General features: G+C 39.5%; 1 protein-coding gene and 1 long non-coding RNA gene across 4 annotated transcripts in view; one reads left to right on the top strand and one right to left on the bottom strand.

Annotated features, from left to right (window-relative positions):
* The window catches only part of LOC105687879, a 54,635-nt gene that overhangs the window by 18,899 nt on the left and 11,205 nt on the right, over positions 1–24,531 (bottom strand). The gene's annotated exons all lie outside the window — the stretch shown is intronic.
* LOC125501415 lies at positions 1,542–6,809 on the top strand. Its single transcript, XR_007278986.1, has 4 exons — positions 1,542–1,670; positions 1,731–1,818; positions 4,074–4,241; positions 5,658–6,809. It is a non-coding gene; the product is annotated as an uncharacterized LOC125501415 (long non-coding RNA).

The following is a 24,531-nucleotide window of genomic DNA, read 5'->3' as shown; positions in this document are numbered from 1 at the left end:
CTACTGCGAAGCACAACGTCCAATCGGTTAATGTTATATTTATAGTCGTGCGATCTATGGACTGTGATCTAATCAGTTTTATCAGGTCTGACGTACTTTTTTTTTTTTTTTGGTTCATTGTTTTTTGTTTTTTTTTTCTTTGCTTCAACCAGAATTATTGACTAGCACGAGAGGGTCTCATATGCTCGGGTGTATAGACGGTCGGTTTTTTTTCCTTTTTTTCTTTTTTTTATGAGCCCTTCCTCGTTAATTTAGTTCGTTGAGATATTAGTCATCGTTCTATTGCAGGCTAAATGACTGAATCATTACGGGAGAATTTGCTATTAAATCGTATTCGAGGAGTATGAATGACTACGGAGGGGATAAAATACTGTATAATACGAGAGTACGCGACATAGAAGTGGAGCAAAAATTTCACCTAAAAAATTAGCAAAGGGTGGTTACGCCCACAACACGAGGCGATTGCATATTGCGGTGCGATAGAGGAAACGAAGGAAAACGACGTTAATAACGTCTTACGATATAACGCACATTTTAATTAAATTCTGCATAACTACGGTTTGTATTGTGCGCCATATACGTCCGGCCTAGCCCAAGTTAACCTGACCGACGATCGGGTTTGTTCGTAGGTGCGGATTCTAGGTATACCATACGTATCATGTATAATAGGTACATGTCTCCAGGATATACATGTACACAACTATTCGCGGTGTTCGCGTTTTGTTCGGATTAATTAACAAAGTGATCACGCTTCGTCGTGGGTGCAGCGCGCGGCAGTTTCACCGATGTACGAGTGTGTATATCATTCATTTTTATATACGTAGGTATGGGTGGTGGTGTAGGTGTACGTATTATATATGTGTGTACGGTTAAATACGTAACAGTCGAGACCTATTTTTCAAGATTGGCGCACCCCTTTCACGAGGAGATACCCGCTCGCCGACGATGAGAGGGCGGTTTCGAAGGGCGGTTTGTTCGCCGAATAAGATAAAGCTCGGTATTTCCACGGGTATAAGAGCGACGTCATTTCGGTAAAGGAAAAACTCGGCCAACCGATCGAATCGACGATATACCTGCCATATCGATTAATTCATTATCTGATCTCAATAAGTGGAAGATATTGTAGGTCACCCCGGTCACTCACGTACCGGAAGCCTTATAAGATATATATGTGGACTGTCCAGAATTCTTTTAGACGCCGATGCGCTCGAATTTATGCCCCCCCTGGAATTCTACCCGATCCTTACAAGTTCACGGTGACCGGGGTGGAATCTATCGACGCATTCCGAAAATGGTAGGAGTCTGATCTGTTTTTCACCTTTTTTTTTTTTTTTTTTTTTTTATTCAATTAACGCGTTTCAGGCTAGGAAGAATAATGGGAAAGGTGGAAGAAGCCGACTAGAAAATAGCGCGGTGGACTGGATATAGGGGAAGCCAAATATATGTCAAATTAGGCTCCTCTTGTTCTCAGAGTTCGGAAATACTCGCCCTCTATAGGATTGCAGATGTCGTATAAAATGTGACAGTATAAGAGAAAAGTCACGGAAGTCACAACCCTACACCGTTACTTACTTACTACACGGGGTTAGTCGTAATACGGATTAGAACGGGCCACCTGGTACCACTAGACAAGCCCGAATCGTCGTAGTCTTCCTTTTTACGGCTCAAAGGTATCTTTCCACTTTTTCACCACTATTTTTATCTTCTCCTATATCTCGACGTATTTCCAGGCTATATTTTCCATGCAACGACTGCCGAGCGACGATCGGTCTTCTGGATATTGGGATTTATTCAAATCCGGATTCGACAGTTCCTCAGGTATAATCGTGATTCGAATTTCCGACGTTCGATTAGTTTTTTTTCTCTCTCTTATTTTTTTAGAATCATTCATAACTAATTCTTACCGAAACGTGTAGTTCCGAGAGTAAAATATTCAACTAATATATGCTATAATCTTATCTGAGAAATTATACATTCCTACGAAGATAAATATCCCATTTGCTTATTGTTCTTGGTAATACGTCTCCGCCGAGTTTCAATATTTAATATTTACTCGAATAATAGTGAGAAAAGTCGTTCAGACGTAGCTCCCATTTTTTTTTTCGATACCAACTATCGTTAAGTTCGTTTGAAGAGCACCGAAATTTTTAACGCTACTTCGAATACGTTAGATAATAAAATCAGAGGCGATATAGTATTCAAGAATGAAATGTCGAAGCGCAACGAACATCGGAAACCTGAGACCGAGTCGAAGTCTCAGGACTGCAGACGTAAGATTGTCTGGTCATACGCGGCTATTATATGACATAATGGCGATCGAAAGAAAAAAAAAAAAAAAAAATTCAAGCAAAATACGTACCGGAGTACTGCAACTGTGCAACGTATGAAGTTATGCAAGATAACACGGTCGTGCGTTGCAGAATAAAGAGTGAGAAAAACAAAGAAAAAAAAATATCCTCGGCGGTAAATAAAATCGGTTTGATTTTAAAATTCGATTAATACGTATAGAATAATTGCAGTTGAACTGGATACGCAATCATGCCAAGTGGTTCTTACACTCGAATAGGTCTTCCTGCGGACTCGATCGTCAATAAAATCAATAAAATCGAAGACAACAAGGTTTACGAAAAGGGTAAAAAAAACAAACGGCGCCTTACTTACCGCAGTTACGCGAGCGAAGGGAAAAGTCGAAGCGATCAATTTTCCAAGCTTTGTATTTTAAAGTCTTTGAAAAATTAGTTTTTTGTTACAGCTGAGCACTAATAAGCGGCACGATATTTCCGGCTACTCGTCACTCGTCGTTTCGAGTTCGTACATACCTATATATATATAGAGTTCGTCAAGTCAGTATAGTTCAAAGGTGGAAACTGTGGCACTGCAGCCTTACCGAGCTCATCAGCAGCGGCATTATATCTAATTTTGTGGCGAACATTCAACCGATCCGGAGTCGATTTCGTGCCATCCCTCTGCCTGGCACACGTCGCTCCCAAAAACGTTTATTTCGTACCCGAGTTATGCTTGTACATATAACTATGTCGAATTTATTGAATTATGGAAGTCAAAGTCGATCTCTGTGAAGCGATTCGAACCCATCGTTGCACGACACGCCGGGTCGTTCGGTGGCTTTAGATTTGGAATTTACCTCGCCGCGAAACGGGTGCAAAACGAAGAAGACAGCTTAGATTTGAGTTTACGATACGAGCGCAGCGTCGTGCATGCGAGTGAAAAATATTACGGCAAAATCGAAACTGGTATCATACTTGGCGGTATGAGATTTCAGATAAAATGGGGTCGCGCAGGATGTCGTTGATCGTCGAGTAAAGTTGTAATATACATCGCGCTTAGAGAAATCCACTGGTGTCATATTTGATATGCGAGTCGTGAAAGAATTAAATATTATGGTTCGCCGACGCTAATCATTTCGCGTAATTGTAATCACGACATTTTACAAATACGAATTGGATATAACTGCGATTCCGCTCCTCGTAAAACTAAACTATAAATAAAATGATTTCCAGCAATTTTTCGAACAAGAATTCAACCTGAGGAGTGTTTCGAAGATACGTTTTATCGGATACCGCCGACGCATAGCAATTAAAATTTTAATGATAGTTTCTCGGTATCAAAAAAATTATAACGTGGACTACCGCCTTATCATTTCTTCGGATTGCGAGTAATTGGAAGCAATAAAAGTTAAAAATTGTACGAAAAAAAAATTGCCAAAACTCAGAAACGCGATATTCTTCGATATATACGTTTTGCTGAAAGGTATAGAACTAACAAAAAAACGAAAGGATAATTTATGGTACAAACTTCCTGCTCGTCATCGCATCGACCGTCCCGCGACGCCCTTGATGAATGTTATTTTATATAGACGAAACTAACAAACGAATACGTGTACATAGTACACATAGTACAATATGTACTATATATTATAGGGTACATAGTGTCCCAAGAGATTGCTTTTGCCGTAGATCATGCGACCGACCGACACTCTCAATTTTAATGTATAAGTCGGTGTATACCTATACGGTACGTGGAGCGTTGTTTGCTTCGAATGTATTTAATTACAGGTGAACAGCTGACGTGACTCACGGGTTCCCTCTTACTTATAAATATATCTATATTCATCTACACCAAGAGTAGCAGCAGCAGCAGCAGCAGCAACAGCAGCAGCAGCAACTTTGCGTTGACTGAAATCCACCTGGCTACTAAATACATCGGCTGCTGCAGCACCGCAGGTAAATTTTTCAAACCTTTGATGTCGGTATACTTATATATAGTATAGCGAACACCGCTGATTTCTGTCACGCTCAGCGATCACAAACAACGGACCATATAGTTACGTATATACCTATATACAGATAAATTTTAGGTACAGTTTCACGTAAGGATACTGTATATCACACATCGTGACTATGTAGTTATAACACGTACAAATCCGAGTATAAATCTCATCTATATATCCCGAGTAATTGAAACGGCAATTACTCGGAATATTTTACACCGCTCCGAATTCCATTACGTAAGTTTGCACCAGGTAATGATATACTTTTAGTTTTTGAGAGTCGAGTGAAATGGAGTAAAAAAAAAAATGAGAAAACGTTGATAGACAAGTTATATAGAAGAGAGAGGAACCAGCGAACATCGAACGTTATTCGATCAATTATCGCGACTATATCATTTCAATTGAATAATAAACGGACTCTCACTTTCTTTCTATTTCCTATCAATATCTTCTTTATTTTTTTTTTGTCGCTTATAAAGTACCTTCGATCATAAATTCACCGCGATTAGCCACTGCGGAGACTTTTAATTTTAATGAACTTGGATCGCACGATATTAGAAATTCCGTAACCGGATTCCGCGAGTCATTTATACCTGCTTCTTTTTGGCGCTATCAAATTCAAATTGGTATACACGTACGTACAATAGGTCAACGACACGTTTTCGAAGTATCGCGAAACCTGTATCCGTAAATCGCAAAATTTTTTTACCGGATTTTTCAATTCATGTGACTGAATTTCAAAATCACATCGTACCTTTTCGGTATAAAACTTTACGAAATGTACAATGGGAGTTCGAATTCCGTTGGATAAATTAATTTCAGCGATATTATTATAGCGTTTCAACGATTCATATAAATATGTATACTACATAGGTATATGGTATATATACATGCAGCGAATTGTGATTAGTCGGTTGAATGTTTGGTCGATACCGCGAATTTCTTGATACGAATGTATATATACCTTGCGTACGCCGCACCCCGAAGCTCGCACAGTTAGTAACTTGTTATTAGATAAAAAATGATGGACCAGGACACGCGCGATTGGCGCACGGTGAGTTCAAGGTTGTCTGGTAACCTTGCAGCTTCGTTCCCTTTCGCGAACCAGCTCCCCAGATATGTATACAAGTTACACGTATACCTTCAACGTCAATCAATTTATATTATATTTTGTCTTGCTCTTCCATTCTTTTTTCCCTCCTCTATAGCATGCCGTCCAACGATCGCGCCAAACTATACTTCCTGCTTTTAACTCGCGTTTTGTTACGTAAAACAAATAACATGCACGTGTCCATGAGCGGCGAATTTGGCAGATTACCTGTAAACTTTTTCTCTGGCAAAGAATTCGCAAAAATTGAATTCTTTTCAGGAACCTGCAGTGCGGTAGCAGCAGCGAGTGCATCGGTGGAATCGAATGAAGCACATGCGGCAGTAAGCACATCGGAACGTCGATATTTCAAAGAATATTATCTAACCACCCCCGCAAAGCGGCGGATACGAGAATTATGAAAAGTTCAACGAACGCCGAGTGCAAAAGAACGAAGGTCTCCGGTATACGCTGTGATTTTTTGGCCAAAAACGAACGAAACAATTTTCGTCTTTCCGTAGGTTTTAAAAATATACACCCGGACGGAGTAAATGTTTCGAGGTTTTGGTAGTTTCTTTTTTCAATTCCCCCAATTTTCTTTTTTTTTTCTCACCAAAACTCCCCCGCTTGAGGAAGAAACACGTGCGTCATGTGCACTTATGTATGTATATAATATATATATACGTGCACGTGATTACTACGTATACAGGAAAAAAAAATCTTTTGCACCGCACGTGTCAAATCGTCGGAATAACATTCTTGAGAGTAATGAGAGAAAAAAAGGAAGGGAGGAAATTGTTTCTCGAAAAACACGCCTCTGAGATTATTACCAGGATTTATTTGGTCTGCGACTCCTGCAAGGAAGCTCAACCCCTTATAATCCGGCTTTTCGACACCGGAAGTTTCGTGTTCCAGACACTTTTTTTTTTCTTTCTTTTTTTTTTCTTCTTCTTCAAACCATCAGCTGAATATACACAATGCTGCTACACCCTTTTCCGGACTGTAAGGGATGAGCACGATATTGACCCAACCCGATTACCAGAAGAGATAAAAAAAAGTGTCTTATACAATCAATTTTTATTTATATATACTTTTATTCCCGATAAAAAAAAATTAATATTTCCAATCGTATTAGTGGGAATCTCGAATGAAAAAAAAAGTTTAGATAACAAAATAAAAAGTTTTACGGTAGTCATCGTCTACTGTGCTTAAAACGTCCAGTGTTCTCTCGTACGTCCGCATGTGAGCGACAAAAAGACGTATGACGTATGACGTAACATTTCCCTCTCACGTGGTTTCATTCGCGAATGCTACAGATACATTCATGCGCGTACCTACGTACGTACGTACGTACGTAGTATTATACGTACTTCATAATACCTTTCAAACCAGTGCAGAATAATAGCGTGTCCGTCGTCAGAATGTCTGCAGGGTAAGTACTACATGTTACATATGAGGTATGTATACGCGCGCACGATTAAAGCGAATAAACGACGAATAAAGTGAATAAAAATCAACCAAAAAAAAAAAAAAAAGGAAGGTACGTGATATACGTTGACGTTATACCTACAGCATCACTTTCCGTGATTGCGTGCAGCTATACGTCCGATAAAATTGGTTAATGTGGATCGAGAGGAGGAGTTGGGGAACGAAGAGCACGAAGGTAGGTAGAGTCCCTCCCTTTCAAAATTTCTTTCAGAACTCAATCTATAGATCCGTGATCCACGGCAGCAGACATTACCGCCGTGTACGTATTGACTGTGAATTCACGTGTATCGGTAGATGCACACCACTGTGGCGATCACACCATACGATACATAATCCGGCAATGGAGGTACATGACAGGTGCTTCAAGGACGATCGCTCACGACGGATCAGATCAGCTATAGGATTCGTTTTCAGGTTCACCTTTATGTAACGTAATATATTTATCAGATCCCCGAAACAAAACGTCGAAGAGAGAGATCGCGGTGATTCGAAAATCGTTGGATCCCTGAACCAATTGGTTTTGATTTCTTTTTTTCATTTGTCATTTTTTCATCTCGTAAACTTGTGCGGTAATAATAATCTACGTCGATTCGTTACACCTTGTATCACGTGCGTCAGTGTCAATTAACACGATTTTTCCTCGAGAAATTCAAACACTTCGAATCTTAAGAAGCAAATTTGTTCTCGGTCGTTGCGACGAGTAGAAAAAAAAAAAAAAAAAAAAATTGGAAAAGAAAAAAAAAAACATACTGAGAATACTGTACGGGCACTTTACACTTACGTTCATTTGTACCGGAGGTGTGTAAGCCTAATTAGGAAACCGGTTTTATTATTTCTAATACAAAATATCGTAAACGCTGATTTTCGGTGTACGAGCCGGCCGATCCATAAAACGTCAGATTTTGATGAGGGTTTTGATAATAAAAACTAAATAAAATTCCCTTTTTCTCTTTTTTTCTTTCAAGTTTCTTTAAACAAGTCGGCTTACGACACGTGGTTGTGTGAAGAAATCTGACGATGGGGAAAAAATATAGCAAAATGTAAACGTGTGTACGATATTGAGGAGATATGATATTATTAAAGTGTACAATACGTCGCGACAATATACCGGATCAAATTTGTCCACCTACGCCAGTGCGGAGCTGACCGACGCGGTAATAAGCTGGATTACATAATCGAATTTAACGAGAAACAAATCAGCGAGTTCAACTTACAAGAGGCATTGGCGGCGGAGCTAAAAGCGCTAATACTTTACGTGCCGCATGACACATAACCGTGTGTACGTACACCTATAATAATCGGACTATCAAATTAGGTAAAATTACAAGCTGATTTCGGTCTTTTTATGCCTCATGCGCCTCTCCTCAGGGTACACATTACGTGGACAGGAACTGACATTTTCAATGGTGCAATGTATAATATACACTAATTCTCGCTCGGAAATCATATAGGATTCGTATGCTCGATGTGAAAACAGATTTCAGTCGGCTCTATTCGGCTGCGACGCGTGTGTTACAGAGGAACCAATTACAGCTTAATACCGATGTACGAAACGAAAAAAAAAAAAATAGGAACCAGAAAGAAAAAAAACTACACAGGTACAAAGGAAATGAAGAAATATAAGCACCTCATCTACTGGTAGTTACCTAATTTTTTATACATGTTCATACTGCACAAGGTTAATATAAGCAATAATGGTTCGATCCAAATGAAGTAAAAAGTGATCGATCAAATTGCATACATCACACGTCGTGTAAAATTTAAAAAGCAGCAGCCAGCCGATTCGGAACCGACCTGGTTAGCCTAATGTAACTCCGAGGATATGTGGAGATTTTGAGAGAAAAAAAATCGCCGATTGATTATTTTTCGTTTTTTTTTTTGGATGAATAAACGAGCGAAAGCGACCAGCAGATGTTCGGAAAGATCGGTGCAAAGGAACAGGTGGTGGATGCTGGGAAGATTCGAGATATAACGCGCAAGGTTAGATACACGGTGAATCGTCCGCACGATTTCCTATGTACGAAGAACGGGACGTTTCGAATTTCGGGCGAAATTGAGTAGCCCGTTCCGAATTTCAGGTGAAAATAAGCACGTTTCAGATTCACTGAAAATCTCGGACCCTACGAACCAAACTCGTACAGGAATTAATGATGTATTTTCGAGAGAATCATACGTGCATGCACGCGCGAAAATTCCCGTTCACTATTTTTAATTATCCTTAAAAAAAAATTAAAAAACGTGTACAACAATGACGATATATATATAGGTATAAGTTTCGTAAATGTACCGAGACGCGAATTCCTGTTTCGTGCGTGACTTTCAGTATAATTAAACCGATCCCATCCATCGCGCCACGCGATTTCAAAGTATTATTAACGCATACCAGTCGATGTGGTTTCCGATAAACCCCGTATGTGATTTTTTTTCTTTTTTTTTCTTTTTTTTTTACGAAGTAGATAAAATGCACTCGGACCTGTACGAAGGCGGCAACCTGTTGACGAACCTGGTCTACTAACACAGTTAATTAAATGATACGTCTGTATATATTAGTACGTTCTACATACATGTCCTTACGGTTGAACGGAAATTGCGTATTTCGTAACCCAATCACCGCAGCGATACGCGACGTAGAGTTGACAAATTTAATCGGGTAGCATCCGCCCTTTTTTTTTCAAGATTAAAGAAACAGTAGTAGGTGAGCAGAAAAGGTGGATTTCGGCCTCCTCGCCATATGGCAGGTGTGGAGTGATTTTTAATTACCTATCTTCGAACCGGATCGTGAAAGGAGATAAAAATTCTAAACGACACACGAATCTCAACGTTTGCGATACAATTCGTACGTTATACAATCTAACGTACCCGATGAGTTGTAAATTTAGATATTTTACGAGCGGAAGTAGCCGATTTATTCGAATGATCGGTAAAACGCGTTCGCGTCAAAAAGGAAGTGAAACTATCGCGCATCGACCGCAATAGCGAAAGCTGACACGGTGCAGTATAGAAGCGATGTGCGAACGAGTCGTATATATATACGTACACATCTAATTGGACGTAATAAAAATGGACAAAAAATATGAATAAATAAATGAGAGAAAAAAAAAGAAAAAAAAAAAAAAAACATTCTAAGGTATAGCGACGATGCGGCGCGTGGCGATTTCGCCCGAATTCGACGATCTTCTCGATCCGAGCGAATGGCCACACCGAAGAAAACCCGCATCTGTATATAAATATAAATTATGTGCTGCACCGCACCGGCAAGAAGAATAAAATAACGACGGTAAATTTCTATTATAATTTCTATATATATATATATATAGGTAGATGCACTCTGGGTACACCAAATACTACAATGATAATATCTAGAGCGTAGCGAAATGCTGCGTTGCACTTGTATCATTTTAGTATCATATACGTGTTTTTTTTTTATACGTATACCTGTAATTCATACCCGTAATGGCGAGCAAACGATACAGCTGGATAGAGACACGAGCGGTATGTCCAGAAGCAGAAGCGCAGGAGCACAAGAATACAGCGAGATACAATCCTTAACGTCTCACGTCTGGATACACCTACCCACCTACCTACCTATCTACCCACATTCGAAAGGTGTATATATATATATCTATCTCTCCATCTAACTAACTTTTACTGTCAAGAAAACCACGCGATATAATTATGTACAAAAGAATTATACCTGCCCCGTAATTATCGCTCCACAACTTTCTCGATATACGATGTACAAAATGTTGACATTAATTAATTTTTTTTTTATCACATCTCCAACGCGTCCGTACGACCGATATTTATCTCCGATCTACTCTTTCTCAGCTCGTCGGGCTACGATGATCTCCGGTTTTGAAATAGAGGGGACACATGCGCCAGCGACTAATTGATTTGCGGTTTTATAAATTAATCCGAAAATTTTCACACGTGATCGCTAACGAGAAAAATTTTTATCGAAAAAATTAATAAACCACGTTCTGTCGTAGGTAAAAAAAAAAAGACCGATCGGACGAACATCGTCAGAGATTAAATTTCATACACCCGTAATTAGCACAACACGTAGTTATATTTAATTGTACGTTACACGAGGCGTTAATTAAGGCTCACGGATAGTTGATGCTAGTTATATTTCTGGTTGAGTAATATGGTCCATCGAATGGTCTGTTATATACGGTAGAAGAAAAATAAATTATTATTAAAATGATAGAGGTGTAATGTTTCGGATATTCTGGTCTAAAAATTTCTCCACACATCCTAGATTTACTCTCATCCAATATTCATTATGTGACGTAGTCGAATCTACACGCGCGTTTGTCGAGGGTGGATACCGGCAGGTAAACACGTTCGTTACTTTATAGCACCAAAACATTCGACCTAGAATCTTTCGTTCATTGTTTTTGTTTCTTTTCTTTCAAGGTCGTGGCTAGCTAGCCCCCAACTGCTCTTTCCCGCAAAGTCGTTGCTGTGTACGTACGATGAGAAATGTACTGCATGAAATTAAAAAAATCTATGTAACGTAGGATTTACTGCAAGTGTAACAACGATGTATGTGCGACGTCTGTTAGATAGATAGAAGAAGAAGACGTTTATTGCGCTTCAAACGGCTAATGTAAGACCATAAGAGTTGTATAATCGGATCGAAGAAGCCTGAAACTGTAGAATAAGTAGAGCCATATCGAACTATTTTATTTAAGCTGGACATTGCAGTAGCAACGATATCGTTGGACGTCAATTCGTTCCTCACATTAAATCCGCGCAAGAATCGCGAACAGGTAAAAAATATATGAAACAAATCCGGAAAAAAGCTCGCGAGAACCTCGGACTCGTCCCATTGCCATAAACGCATCTCTATCGTATCCGAGGCGGGAAAACAGACGCTCCAGCATCGTCGCAATGAAAACGAATTTTATCGTCGAACCTGTACCTAGAGTATATCACTATTTATAATGTACCTTACTACACACCCGTAAGCAGCTACTCATGTCAGGGAAAAGAATGAGCAAAGTGCTCTGCAGGACATCGACGACGTATACTTCGCCACAATGAGGTTTACCGGAGCGTAGCACCCCGTGTGCATCCGTTTCCGCAGGATACAAACGCGTTCTGATGTTTGACTCGATTCAGGTGCGGGTGCCAGATATATACATATATATGTATGAAGGTGTGCATGTATATTTCAATAGAACTGGGATCGGCCGCAGCAAATTACCTCCAAATTACAAATATCTTGGTTATCAACTGCGCCCCGCGTTATTTTAAATAATTGGTTTTCGTTTTTTTTTTTTTTTTTCAATTTGTTCTTCGCGCATTTTGTGCCCAAGAATCGCAGCTGTACGAAAAACTGAAAAATGGATGATAAAATAGAAAATGTCGGGCGAACAAAATTGTTCTACGTGACGTAGCGTATGCGAGTATACGCGTTCGTAGGTGCGTGAAAAATGTTCGCAGTGCTCGGGCGATGCCCATTTCGGACGAAGGTACATATATGAGTGTAGGGGTTTGTACGTGCGCGGCAGAGATATACAGAGATGTGTAACTACTACCGCTGTGCTCTGCGTGGTATAAATGGGTATGCGGTATAGCTGAAAGAAGCGCGAGCTGCTCGGCAAAAGGCTGAAAGGAGGACCCGGAGCTCTGTGGAGTTCATCGAGTGCTAAACGAGTTCTGTAACTAGACGACCTCCAGAAGGCGAGCTTCGTAGTCTATATAGTTCGTATTATAGGTGTGTATAATGCTGCCGCGGCTGTGCCGCCGGCCGCTGCTTTTGCAGTACTCTGTAGCGGCAGACGAAGACGACGACGACGACGAAGAAGATCCCGACGATCGCCTCACAGCTTTGCATATCGTTCCGACCGAACCCCAGACGTATTATCCCTTGCGTATCGCGGCGCGAAGGAGACAGAGATCGGATGATGAAAAAAAATCTCGACCGACCAACGGTTATCGTAGCAATTGTGGATTGCATAACTCGAGTTACGGAAATTGGGGATATTCAGGATTATGAGAAATGTGTATCTGATATCACGAATTGAAAATCGACAGTAGCGTCGTTTATCGCTTTTTTATAACGATGATGATCGAAATTCATAACGTTGATATCGCAGGTGTGTATAGGTAGTACGTAAGTAGCTTGGTATATGGCACACGGTTACTCGAGTAACATCGAGGTATGCGCGCCATGTCCAACGTAACATGAGCTACGTATATGGGATTTGTTACAATAAAATTCGAACCTTGTATATCATGTCCGTCATACCGAAGTCGAAAATACCTCAAAACACGTATATCTACCGTAGAACAAAGGAGAAAAAAAAAAAAACGTTAAACCGAATTCCGAGTCTAATCCAGACACACGCGATATGGTATCCCGATGGGGATCGATCCATCGATCGGTGGGTATGATGCAGGTATAAAATTTCTGTATCAATGGGATGAGAAATAGAAAAATAAACCGGTCAAGTGCGAGCCGAACTCACGTGGTCAAGGTTCCCTATCATTTGAAAATTTTCACGATGCATTAAGAAGAATATTATTTTTTTTTCAATTTTCTAATTCACCCCCCGAAATTAACACCCAAAATCAAAGTTCACTTATTCAAACTACAGGTACGCCTGTAATTGGGTCATTCAACTCTGCATTTAATACTTTGAATCCATTTTGTCGAACTCATGTGATATACCCAATTATCCTGCACTTCCAGTTTTCTTGCGAACGAAAGACAAAAAGAAGAAAAAGAAAGGGCAGACGTGACGAAGATCGTTTCGACCGTAATTCTACTTACTCAAAATTTCAAAGTCATGTCATGAACAACGGAGAGGAGCCACTAAAATGAAAGTTACGGTAGTTATAGCGCGAGGGACTGGGACGTCACGAAATGTAGGTATACGTGCTTACCTGAAACAGAAAAATACGACACGCATATTATCATACCGGAAACTTTCTATTTCGAGAAAAAGATTTTTAATGAAAATGTGCCACTCGTATATTCTTTATTCCCATTACATCTAGGTCTGTACACGGTGTAGTTTTTGAAAATCGGAGGTCGGCGAAAGAGAAACGAAAAGTGATAAGCGAAATGGAAGAGCGCTGAAACAAAAACAAAAAAAAATTTTCCTCCTTTGATTTCTTCGTCTCTCGCTTTCTTCTCAATCACATATACGAAAAAATCAGAACCCGATGCCGCACGACCGCAGTCCGCAGCTGTCGCCCCGTTTGCCGCGGTTTCATGCGCACCTATTTCCGTAAAAAACTAGAATATCAAGTTTCAGTCATTATATACCCACTAAAAACTAATTCATGGATGAGCTCGGGGGCCAATGTCGTCGACGTAATTTGCAGCTACATAGAAAAGATCCTACGTACCTTCGGATGGAAAACCACGTCTAATATCTATGGCTATACGGTCAAGTTATAATACGTACCACTACATACTATACACCATTAAATATACAATGCTCCGATGGTGGTGCAATTTATATTCCACATAAAAATTGACGGTCCGCATCGCGACGCCCATATTATGCCCATCAGGCGCACGCGGGCTCGACGGTCATAATACGAGTCGGAGGAAATGAGAAAAGAGAGAAAAAAAGGTAAGATGGAGAAAAAAAAATAAATAAATAAATAAATTAAAAAGAAATCATCGCACCCACCGATCCGACGACCAACGCGTGGGCGGAAGTTAACGGTGTTTCACGAGGATATAGGCATCCGATGTTCCATCGGTATCCTACCTATAAAGGTGTATATTATACTGTACGGTTTCGTGTCAATTTGTAATTGTAGTAAAATAAAGCATTGCGCTTCGCTGCTGCAGTTGCTGTGCTCACCTCGGTATACGTATACGTACATATAATACGCCTATCCTCCAGCTATCCTATACCTCCACACGATTACGTGGGCGTCGTCGTCTGCATGGGATAGCCGTGACGAATAATACGACCGTACCTTCCACGCAAGACGGGAAACGCTATTTTTTCCAACTTTTTCTAACATTCCAATATTTTTTTTCCTTTGTCCTAATTCTAGTCTTAGGTATCAACGAAAAGACCCAATTTGAGTTCTTTATTCCCGATGATCCTGTCGACGTTTATTTTTTATATAAAAAAAAAAAAAATAAAATAAAAAAATAAAATTGTCGCGTTCTCGGAGTAAACCAGTGTTGACTCCTCAAGACGCTCCGCGTTCAAGGTACACGACACATTAGACATATTTAAAAAATTCATTTCCTTTACGCGATCGGGATTCATAATACGCGGTAAGCACTTGTATGTACTTCCTATGTGCATATGGATTTACAAACACGCGTGTGTGCGCGTGCGTCTGTGTGTTCACCAACGCGTGCCCGATGGTCGTAACCCCCTCCGGTAAATCAATCACTCCGCTCACTCTATTTCCTCGGTGAGGTATGCGCGTAAATTTTCTTTCCCTCGGTGTTGATGGATAATTAAATGAATCGCAAATCTGCGAGTACACCGGAAATATTCACTCGTAATAGATTATCTATAGCTAAGGGTATCCGACGTGAAAAAACATTACGTCGTCGTTACAAATGTCTCTGTGTACGTACGTGTGTACACCTATAGATGCACAATGTGCACACAGGCACGCGGTACACACATCGACGACAAGAACTGCTAACGCAACGTAGAATTTTATCAGGAATATACGATACACTCGGAAACTATAACCACCGACCGGAACTCTTCTACCCGTTAATAATAAAATAATTATCCCTGTATCCATGAAGCATTCAGTTCATGATTCCAAGCCTGTACATCATATACATATATAGGGTGAGCGTAAAGAATAACGTTAGGATTCCTCTGCACTTGCGTTGAGCAGAGAAAAAAAATGCCAAAAAAATGCCAAAACGAGGATTGGGTGAAAAATTATGCCACGGTAGGAAAACCACGTGTACTCGACGTGGATTCTCGGACATTGTTTATCCGCGGTACACAAACGCTCCCCGATATTTTATGTATCCTGGGTAAGTACGTGACACGCGGAGCAAATTATATACTCGATCTCTGGTAGCGAACGATGAACCGTTCCATACGATTTGCATCGATAATTTTCTGTATGCATATATATATGTACTCGTTTAATATTATAATGTTACCTATATATATATACGTGTGTATAGGTAAATGTGCGAACGGTCTCTCGTTTTATTCACCTATATATATACATACATACGAAGAGACAGGAAGCCGCAAAGGGGTTGCGACGTAATTCATCGTAGTTATACGGGGGTCAAAGAGCGACACGATCGCGGTATGCATATACATGTATACTATAAGCGTGCAAAATTAAGTTCTGCAATGCACAACGAGTCGCGTTTTATCCCGTATTGGTATTCACGCGTAGGTTATACCGACGTTCAACGTATATAAGTACATATGTATATGCGTATAGCTATGCATGGTGTAATAGTCGTCACCTCTTCTCTCTGTACTGTACTATATACGTATAAACGTATCGCAACTTTTGCAACGCTTATTTTACAGCATTAATATATGCCACTTGGTCAATCGCTGGGCCAATATATATACACAAGTCCATTCAATGAAGAAGTTATCGGGAGAGACCGAGAAAAAGAGCCGATGCGGTTCTCTATACCGCACCGTACCGTTATATTCTTTGGCCGAATAACGCTCCCAGGCTTACTGGCCGGCCATTCAAAATGATTAATAATAAATTTTTCTATCAAACCGATCGCTAATCACCTTCTACGATCTCTTCCTCAGGCTCGCTCTCCCGTACACGAACACGGAGTGATAAAACAATTTCATATTTTCAATTACAAAGAAAAGAAAAGCAAAAAAAAAAGCGAAATTATCGGGGCAAAAAATAGAGAAAAAACGGTCAGAAGAAAAAAAAAAACAAACTCTGACCCCGAATAATTTTGCGGAGAAAATGAAACCGGAATAAAAACGATGGCGCACGTCCGGTTCAGCTTCTAATTATATACATAGCGATATATCCTATATAATCCTATATATACGCGCAGGTAAATGTACATTATGTTATACCTATATATATATTTATATGATGTATGTAATAGAGGCGTGTGAAAATTGAGTGCATATATATATATATATATTATATGTGTACGCACGACTTGTACGACGTATCCGTGCATTTAATGACCAGAGAAAGAAACTCGGAGAGAACACAAGGAAATAAGGCGGGGTTGAAAGTTCAAAAAATAATTAAGACACGACCGGCACGCGTGGATCGATCTCCAGCCCGTGCGTGATTTCGAACTGTGAAACCCGCAAATGTTATAAATCGAAACTTTCGTTCAACCGATTATCCTTTTCGTACACGGATCGATGTTTGAATTCCCATAAAAAAAAAAATAGTACTGAGATTTCTTCTAGCTGAAGTAAAATTCGTATCGATTCAATCCGTGCTACGGTGGGTATAGCTACTTTAATTAATCTGAACAAAAAAACCTCGGTGACCGCGAAATATTTGAGGATATAAACGTCGGAATTGAGAGAGAAGACGTAATTGCCCTTCGAGACAAATTATACTCTTGCTGTCCGAAACTAGAGGATAAGGTCTTTGTCCTAAAATCCTAACTGTTGTTTGTCTCGGTCATAATATTAATGTTCTCGTCTGCGCGATGTTGTATAATTCTGTAATTGCCGTAAAACTCGTCACAGAGAGAACCACCACCTCGGCGTAAAAGTAATTATTCAGAAAAAATTCCGACGTAATTAAGTTTCGGAGCATCTTTACGAGGCGTTTTTACTCTACAGTTTGAAAAGCTTTCATATTTCGGTACCTTCAGAAAAGCATGTACGGTAATTGAATGGACCGAAAAGAAAACCTTGCGTATGTACAGTTGCGGTACGGCGCGTTATTAAGATTTTATATACGTATAAAATTTCCTCACACCTTTCGCGCAATTTTACGTAGGCTAATAACATTAAAGGTCTATTATAATTATTACCGTGCTTTCACGAGGAAAGTTTTCGTCATAAGAGATTCAATGAGTTGAAGTAAGAGAAGCACTTCTGGCCTCTCAACTTCCACTTTACTCAAACACCGCTGCATTCGAGAAAAAGAAAAGTCATGATAATTGTATAATACGTAGTATAACAGAGTCTCAAATAAGGAATTTATTTTCTTAGTAAAGAAAAAATAAAAACCACGAAAATACGATACTCAATGTTGGCCAATTTTAACACCTCAATTGGTTGAAAAGCTGTCTTACAATTAGAGGTCATTGAGGTTGAGAAAATAATTTTCTCAAACAGGACAGGAAATTTTTTAACGAAAGCTATCTCGAGTTTTTTGCGTGTCTTTTGTTTGTTTTGATGTAGCTTAATCCAAAATTGAGTACCTAATCGATACCAATAATTCAAAAAAGGTATAAAATTCTACATGCGATACACTCGCATGCATACTCATATTTCTTGTTAGTGTGTGTACGAAACGAGTGAGTCTTTGACGTCGTTAAAAATGGCTTCATATATACCTATACATCGTCAAATATTACAAGAGGCTATAGGTATTCTCCTTGCATTCGCACTAACGACTTGCGACACTCACATTTATGCCTTCTCGACTGTACAGCTCGGTCGTTCATTCAAGGGAACTTTTCTTTGCTAAAAAAAGCAGACGATGACGTTAATAAACGTCATAAGATTGGAAAGAATATCATCGCAAGACCATCGAACTCTCTACCGAAGCAGGACTCGGCTTCGTACGCGGAAGCAGCATCCTCATTCCTCTCGTCGAACGAGAGTAGAAAAAAAAAAAAAAAAATTACCAACAAAATCGCGTCTCTCATTCGATCTAAATTGAATGAACATATTCGTGTCGATATTCTGAAGCGTGTAATGCATAAGAATTCAAATATATGGAAGAAAAATTATTTCGCACAACAGGTTCTGTTGTAAGAAAGATCGCGAAATACGCGAAGGTGCGGAAACGGCGCGCCTCCTCGATAGATTCCATTACCGCAACGTATCGGTTTGGTTTTACATTCTTCGACGTTTCGTAGCGGCGCGGTTGATTAAAATGAAAATCAAATATTGCACACGCCCATGCAGACGGACGCATACCTATACGGACTTTGTTCAAACCTGCAACTTCTCTTTTCCGATGTCCTCCTTCGGGGACCGGTCCGTATGAGAACCGCGGTGGCCCATGGGCTTCGCGTGTGCCGCGTCCGTTTAACAACTCACCCGGATCGGATTTTCATATGTAAGCCAGTGTGCCGTCAGCGTCGACTAGTAGTTTTTAATAATTATTTTCCCATTCGACAAAGTATAGGTGTAGTGCACATCTGATTTGCTCTCACTTGTACGTACGTAATCTATATGGCGTATACGAGCGAGCGTCGGATGGGGCGTTCGATCAAGTTGACGGAGAAAAAGGAACCGAAGAAAAAAGTAATGTATATAATACGGTGTATTATATATCTCATCGAAGTAGACCCGTCAAACAGCTGATTACAGATCACGGAAACAGCTATAATTGATACGTCGTTATTAGACTCTGCTTTCGCTGGCTATAGATTTGTATCTGCAGTTGATCCTCGCGGATGAAAGAAAAGAAAAAAAAAAAAAAAAAGATCATGTAAACTGATGTGCGAGTTTCATCGATAACTCAATGATTGAGTTAAATCGAAGGATTTAACATTCGAGTGTCGGTAACTATATTTTGCGGAGGCCCAGGATGTTTAAAAAGGATGAGGATCTTTTCAGTCCTCGAGATTATGTATAGTTAAAACCGATTCAACAAAGGCACAAATATAATAAAGCAGATACACACAAGTATACGGGCGTATTACACACGGATCTGAAGAAAAATGGCCGCAGGAAGAGCCGGTTTCGTAACCGGATTAATTAGACGTCCGGAGAAAATTACACGACCTCCGACCCTACAGACTCCGTTGAAGGGTAAGATATACGCATGCACTGGTTGCTCGCTCTTATTATATTATAAATAATAATTATTACAAATCTTACATACGTACATACGTAACGCTAATTGGGAGAAATCCATTATCATTGTGTTACTGTCTACCTGAACAATATTTCCGCGTGTGTATATATATCGCAGCCAGAACTAAATTAGATCAATAGAAAGAAAAAAATGAAATACAAATATGACGAGGTTTGATTTTTATACATCTCATAGCGTATGAAGAGAAAAAAAAGAAAAAAAAAAAACCGTTGTTCGCCCTACAGTTATACGTCGCGTCGTGACGTTGACGCCGACCGACGAGCGTTGCGGTGGCGGTCGCGCGCTGCGTCAAATGTTCGTATGTATGTATACGATTCCTGCATATGACGATCATACCTGGGCGTACAGCAGAGACACAGGAACCGAAAAGTACCTGAGACGCATACGTGAGCACGATTATAACCGTCATTAGCTTCTGCTTCGGTCACCGCGGAATGGGTTAGGCTAGGTACATGTATATAATATAATGTGATATTAACGTCGACGCCACGATCAAAAGACTTGGGCGCTATCCGTTGTCTTCGAAATAACCGACTCTTGATACACGATGACCTCCCTTCCGGTTCGTTCGCCACCCTTTCCGCTTTGCATACATTCATATTCAGAAATTATACGCATAGGTCGATATAGTTGTACAACGTAGACGTCTGCGGTAATGTTACGTTGTAGGTGCTCAACAGTTCGCTTCGTCGTGAGGAAAAATCGAGAGAAAAACGAAAAAAAAAAAAAAAAATCTATTAGAGATAAAATCAAATTCCAAATTGGATGTACGTCTTTCGATTTGTTATAATATTCTAATTAAAATTCAAGGATTTCACTTTTTAATTGTTATTTCAATTTAATAAAACAATCTTTAGTTATATGGTGTATATTCTATAAGGATGCAAGTATCCGTAATCGAGTCTTATTTCCATTCGACTTGTAATGCACGTGTAGATTTAGTGATTCGAATCTCGCGGTTTTTCACGTACTCGATTCTTTCTGTCTTTCACTTTGCGCCGCGGTTTTATTCAGAAATTACATCAATAGAAACATATATATCATCCGTCAGTACAAATCCTTGAGCGCATTGAGACGTGATGATATTATGCGCGAGTACGATGCACAAATGCATCTGATGAATCGACGGACGATTAGCGATTTTCCATAGGATATACTTAAAGTATACATATATCCGAAGCACATCGAGGAACACACGTACGTACACACATAACGAACTACGGAGCGTGAACGCAGTTGGAGAATATACCGGAAGTTAAGTAACGAAAAATGTGGATATAATGTAAGTAAAGCACATACCACGTTCTACCGCGTACCAATACCATGACGAATTCCTCGGATGATAAAATAAAACGACCGAAAAACAAAAAAAAAAAGGAAGAAAATTAAGACGGAATTAATTCCGAGCGTGAAAGTTTCAGTGGGTAAATTGTTAGTAGCTGTACGTAAATATCTAACAACGGCAATACGCGCTGTTTGGTGATATATATATATATATATTCTGCACAATTCACGTACATAATATATGTGATATGAAATTTTGCTTTGCTCTTCAAGCACTGCTGACTCCGCGGCAGAATTTTTGAGATACTTAAAAGACTATGTACGCGTTAGGGTGTAATAAAAAAGAAGGAAAAACCCGTATATAAAATAGATATATCGGAGGTAGGTACATAAAACATACATAAAAGTATAGGTATTTAAAGACAGAACGAGCGGTGTATAATAGTCCTAGCGATAGTTTACGCTCTATAGTCCGCGTTTCGAATCCCGCGCAGTTATATAGGTTTCCGCGTACTATAATTACGGATAGCTAATTGCGGATTTTTCGTTGCGTGTATTATGAACGAAATCCTGTTAGTTTTCCGACCTCTGTAAAAAAAAAAAAGAATCTGAATTCCATCCAATCGCCGCGTATGAAAATCGGCTCCAGATCGTCGAATAAGACGATTGTAGATCACGATCATTTTTTTTTCCTCAAAGAATTCCTCGGAGAGAACCAATCAGGATTGAAATTGCTAATATTCAATGATCGCGAGGCAAGAGCCTCTGGGCAGGACGCAACAATAATGGCGATAGCGCTAGATCATAGAAACGGAACACGAATTATAATTCTTGGGCAATTAGATTGCGGTGCTCCGAAGAGCTGCCTTTCAAAGATTAAGAAACTCTGATAACCAACGACGTTATACATAGGAACTCCGTGACTGTGCGATTTTTGATTTTCAGTTTCTCTGAACCATTTTGGTCAAGACAGAAAAAAAAAAAAAAAAACAATTTATACAAAGAAGTCGGAAAAATACTGAAATATTTTCCACCTGAAAATAGTAAATCGAGGCTAACGGTAGAGACGTTTCAATTTATATTACACGATTATTCGTTCTCGCTTAGAGGCCGAGGTACTCCATTTGCCCTGTTCTCATCAATTAATTATTGAAGGAAGAAGCACGAGGTAGAAATCAAATGAAATTCATTCGCGAAATGATTGATTTCCTTTTTAATATTTGCTGCGCCGATTCTTCGATGCGCAAGCTTACAGATATACCCCGAGATAATAAAATAACGTTGATTTTAGTTTGATAACATGCGATAATTCGTCGACGATTAGATACGACGATACGTTTCGAATGATCGATATTTTCTCACCAGATTCGTAACGATCGATACAATGAGTTGAGTATCACATTCGATAGCCTAATCGAACGGATTGTTTGTTATCGTCAGAAACAATAGGACACGGGTAAAAATCGCGGTAATGAGATATAATTTTCAACAGACAATCGCAGCCGCTGGATTGAAAGTTTTTTTCGATAATTTTTTAACTGCTACGTTGAGATTCGTAAATTACATACCCACGTGGTAAATCATCGTCCATCGAGATATTAAATAGAGCATGCACCCGCGCGGTGTAGTTGCGTACTGCAGAGTATCAGACCGCTAAAAAAATGCGACAAGAATTTCTTCCCTAAATAATTTTAACGACGAACGAAATCAAGGACAATCGATGAAACGTGACGCGTCCGATTGTTGATACATATCCTCGGAGTTCCGCAACCTGAACTCCCGGAAATAACTATACGTTCGTACACAGGCGTATATTACATACGTGCGTGAAATAATTATACAGAGATTATTATTAAGAGTATGGAAAAACTGCACTGGTAATTTCAAAAAAGTTATTCAACAATGCGGAACAATTATATAATTAGAACTAAATTTCAAACCATTATCATGCACCAGCTAAAAAGTGTGTTATAAAGGTATATAAATAGGGGGGATATAGAATATATTTACATCTATGTATACCTATTTATAGTGGTAGGTATGTATATATATAACGTCGAAGCTTCCGCTCACGGATCCGTGAAATCAATTAAGAAAACTTGAAGACAAGCCGCGATGCATAGCAGCTTCTAATCCTAAGATCGCGATAAGGGATCCGCGTGCATGCGGCACGTACCTGTACACATATATATATATGCCAGCGAAATGTACGTATACGCCATCGCGCGATAAATCAATCGTTTCCCGATCTCCAAAAGTTTAGATCGATCTCACACCTCCGACGAACGTATGGTACATGTACGGTAAAATATACGCTAAAAATCAATGGCTCCTTATTCCCCTGAACGGAATGAAACAATAAATATATACATATGGTACGTCTGCTATCGCATGTACACGGTGTGAAAAAATTAGAGTGAGTTATCGAGTTGTATGAAGAGAAAAAAAAAAACTCGAAAACTATAATGTACACGTACATGGATAAGTAGGTCCGCGGTGAGAAAGTCAGTGATCACATGCATCATCATCATCATCATTATCGCGGTATCATATCATCAGCATGTCCAGTAGTGCAGCTATTGAAAAGCTTGCGGTGGTTTTCGTATCGGTATAAAACTACTGCAGTGTAAGAGTCTATTAGAATAAAATGAATAGATATAATATGAAAAAAAAACAGTTGTGTCTACCGAACGTCATATACAGTCGGTAAAGGTGGAGTGTAAGTCTTAAGATAAACCGCAGAATCTTCTGCATCGTGTGCTCAACATTTTGTCAATTTTTATTCTGTGCTTTTTTTCAAGATTTTTTCATTTATAAAATGTACAACTTTCGAAATGAACTACATATATTCTCTCGCCGGCGAGTGCAGCGTTATTATACACCGATATGTACGTAACTGTAGAATGTGATTGAAAATTCGCACGCTTTTTTCGCAACTCATTTATCGCCAAAGTAACTATCGAATGGGTATATATAATAATGTGGGGGATAAATTTCCGATCGAATTCGTTACGGAGTCATACGCTGCACGGAGTCGAAGACCGTACAAGTTCCTCGTAGCTTCAATCGTTTTTAAACTGCAAGACGTAACCCGCTTTCTACAATCACTTTACGTTCGGTTCATTCGTTCTCCGTGTTTCTCGGACCACGGTTGATCACCGTCAAAACCAGTAGATCGGTCGATCGGGTATAGGCGTTATAAAAATGAAAAACGAAAAAAGAAGACTTGCAAAAACAATGAGATATAAAAGGCGCGTTACATTCGTCGTCTCGTGGACCACAAATTTTTTCGAGGAAACAACAAACGGAGAGTCGAGTACCAAACTATGATACGTATATAGGAAAAGTGTGGACACGCGTTTGCGAAAAGAAGAGAAAAAAAATCCTGGTATAT

Source organism: Athalia rosae, chromosome 6, assembly GCF_917208135.1.
Source record: "Athalia rosae chromosome 6, iyAthRosa1.1, whole genome shotgun sequence".
NCBI classification, from domain to species: domain Eukaryota; kingdom Metazoa; phylum Arthropoda; class Insecta; order Hymenoptera; family Athaliidae; genus Athalia; species Athalia rosae.
This window is presented reverse-complemented; position numbering and strand designations above follow the sequence as displayed.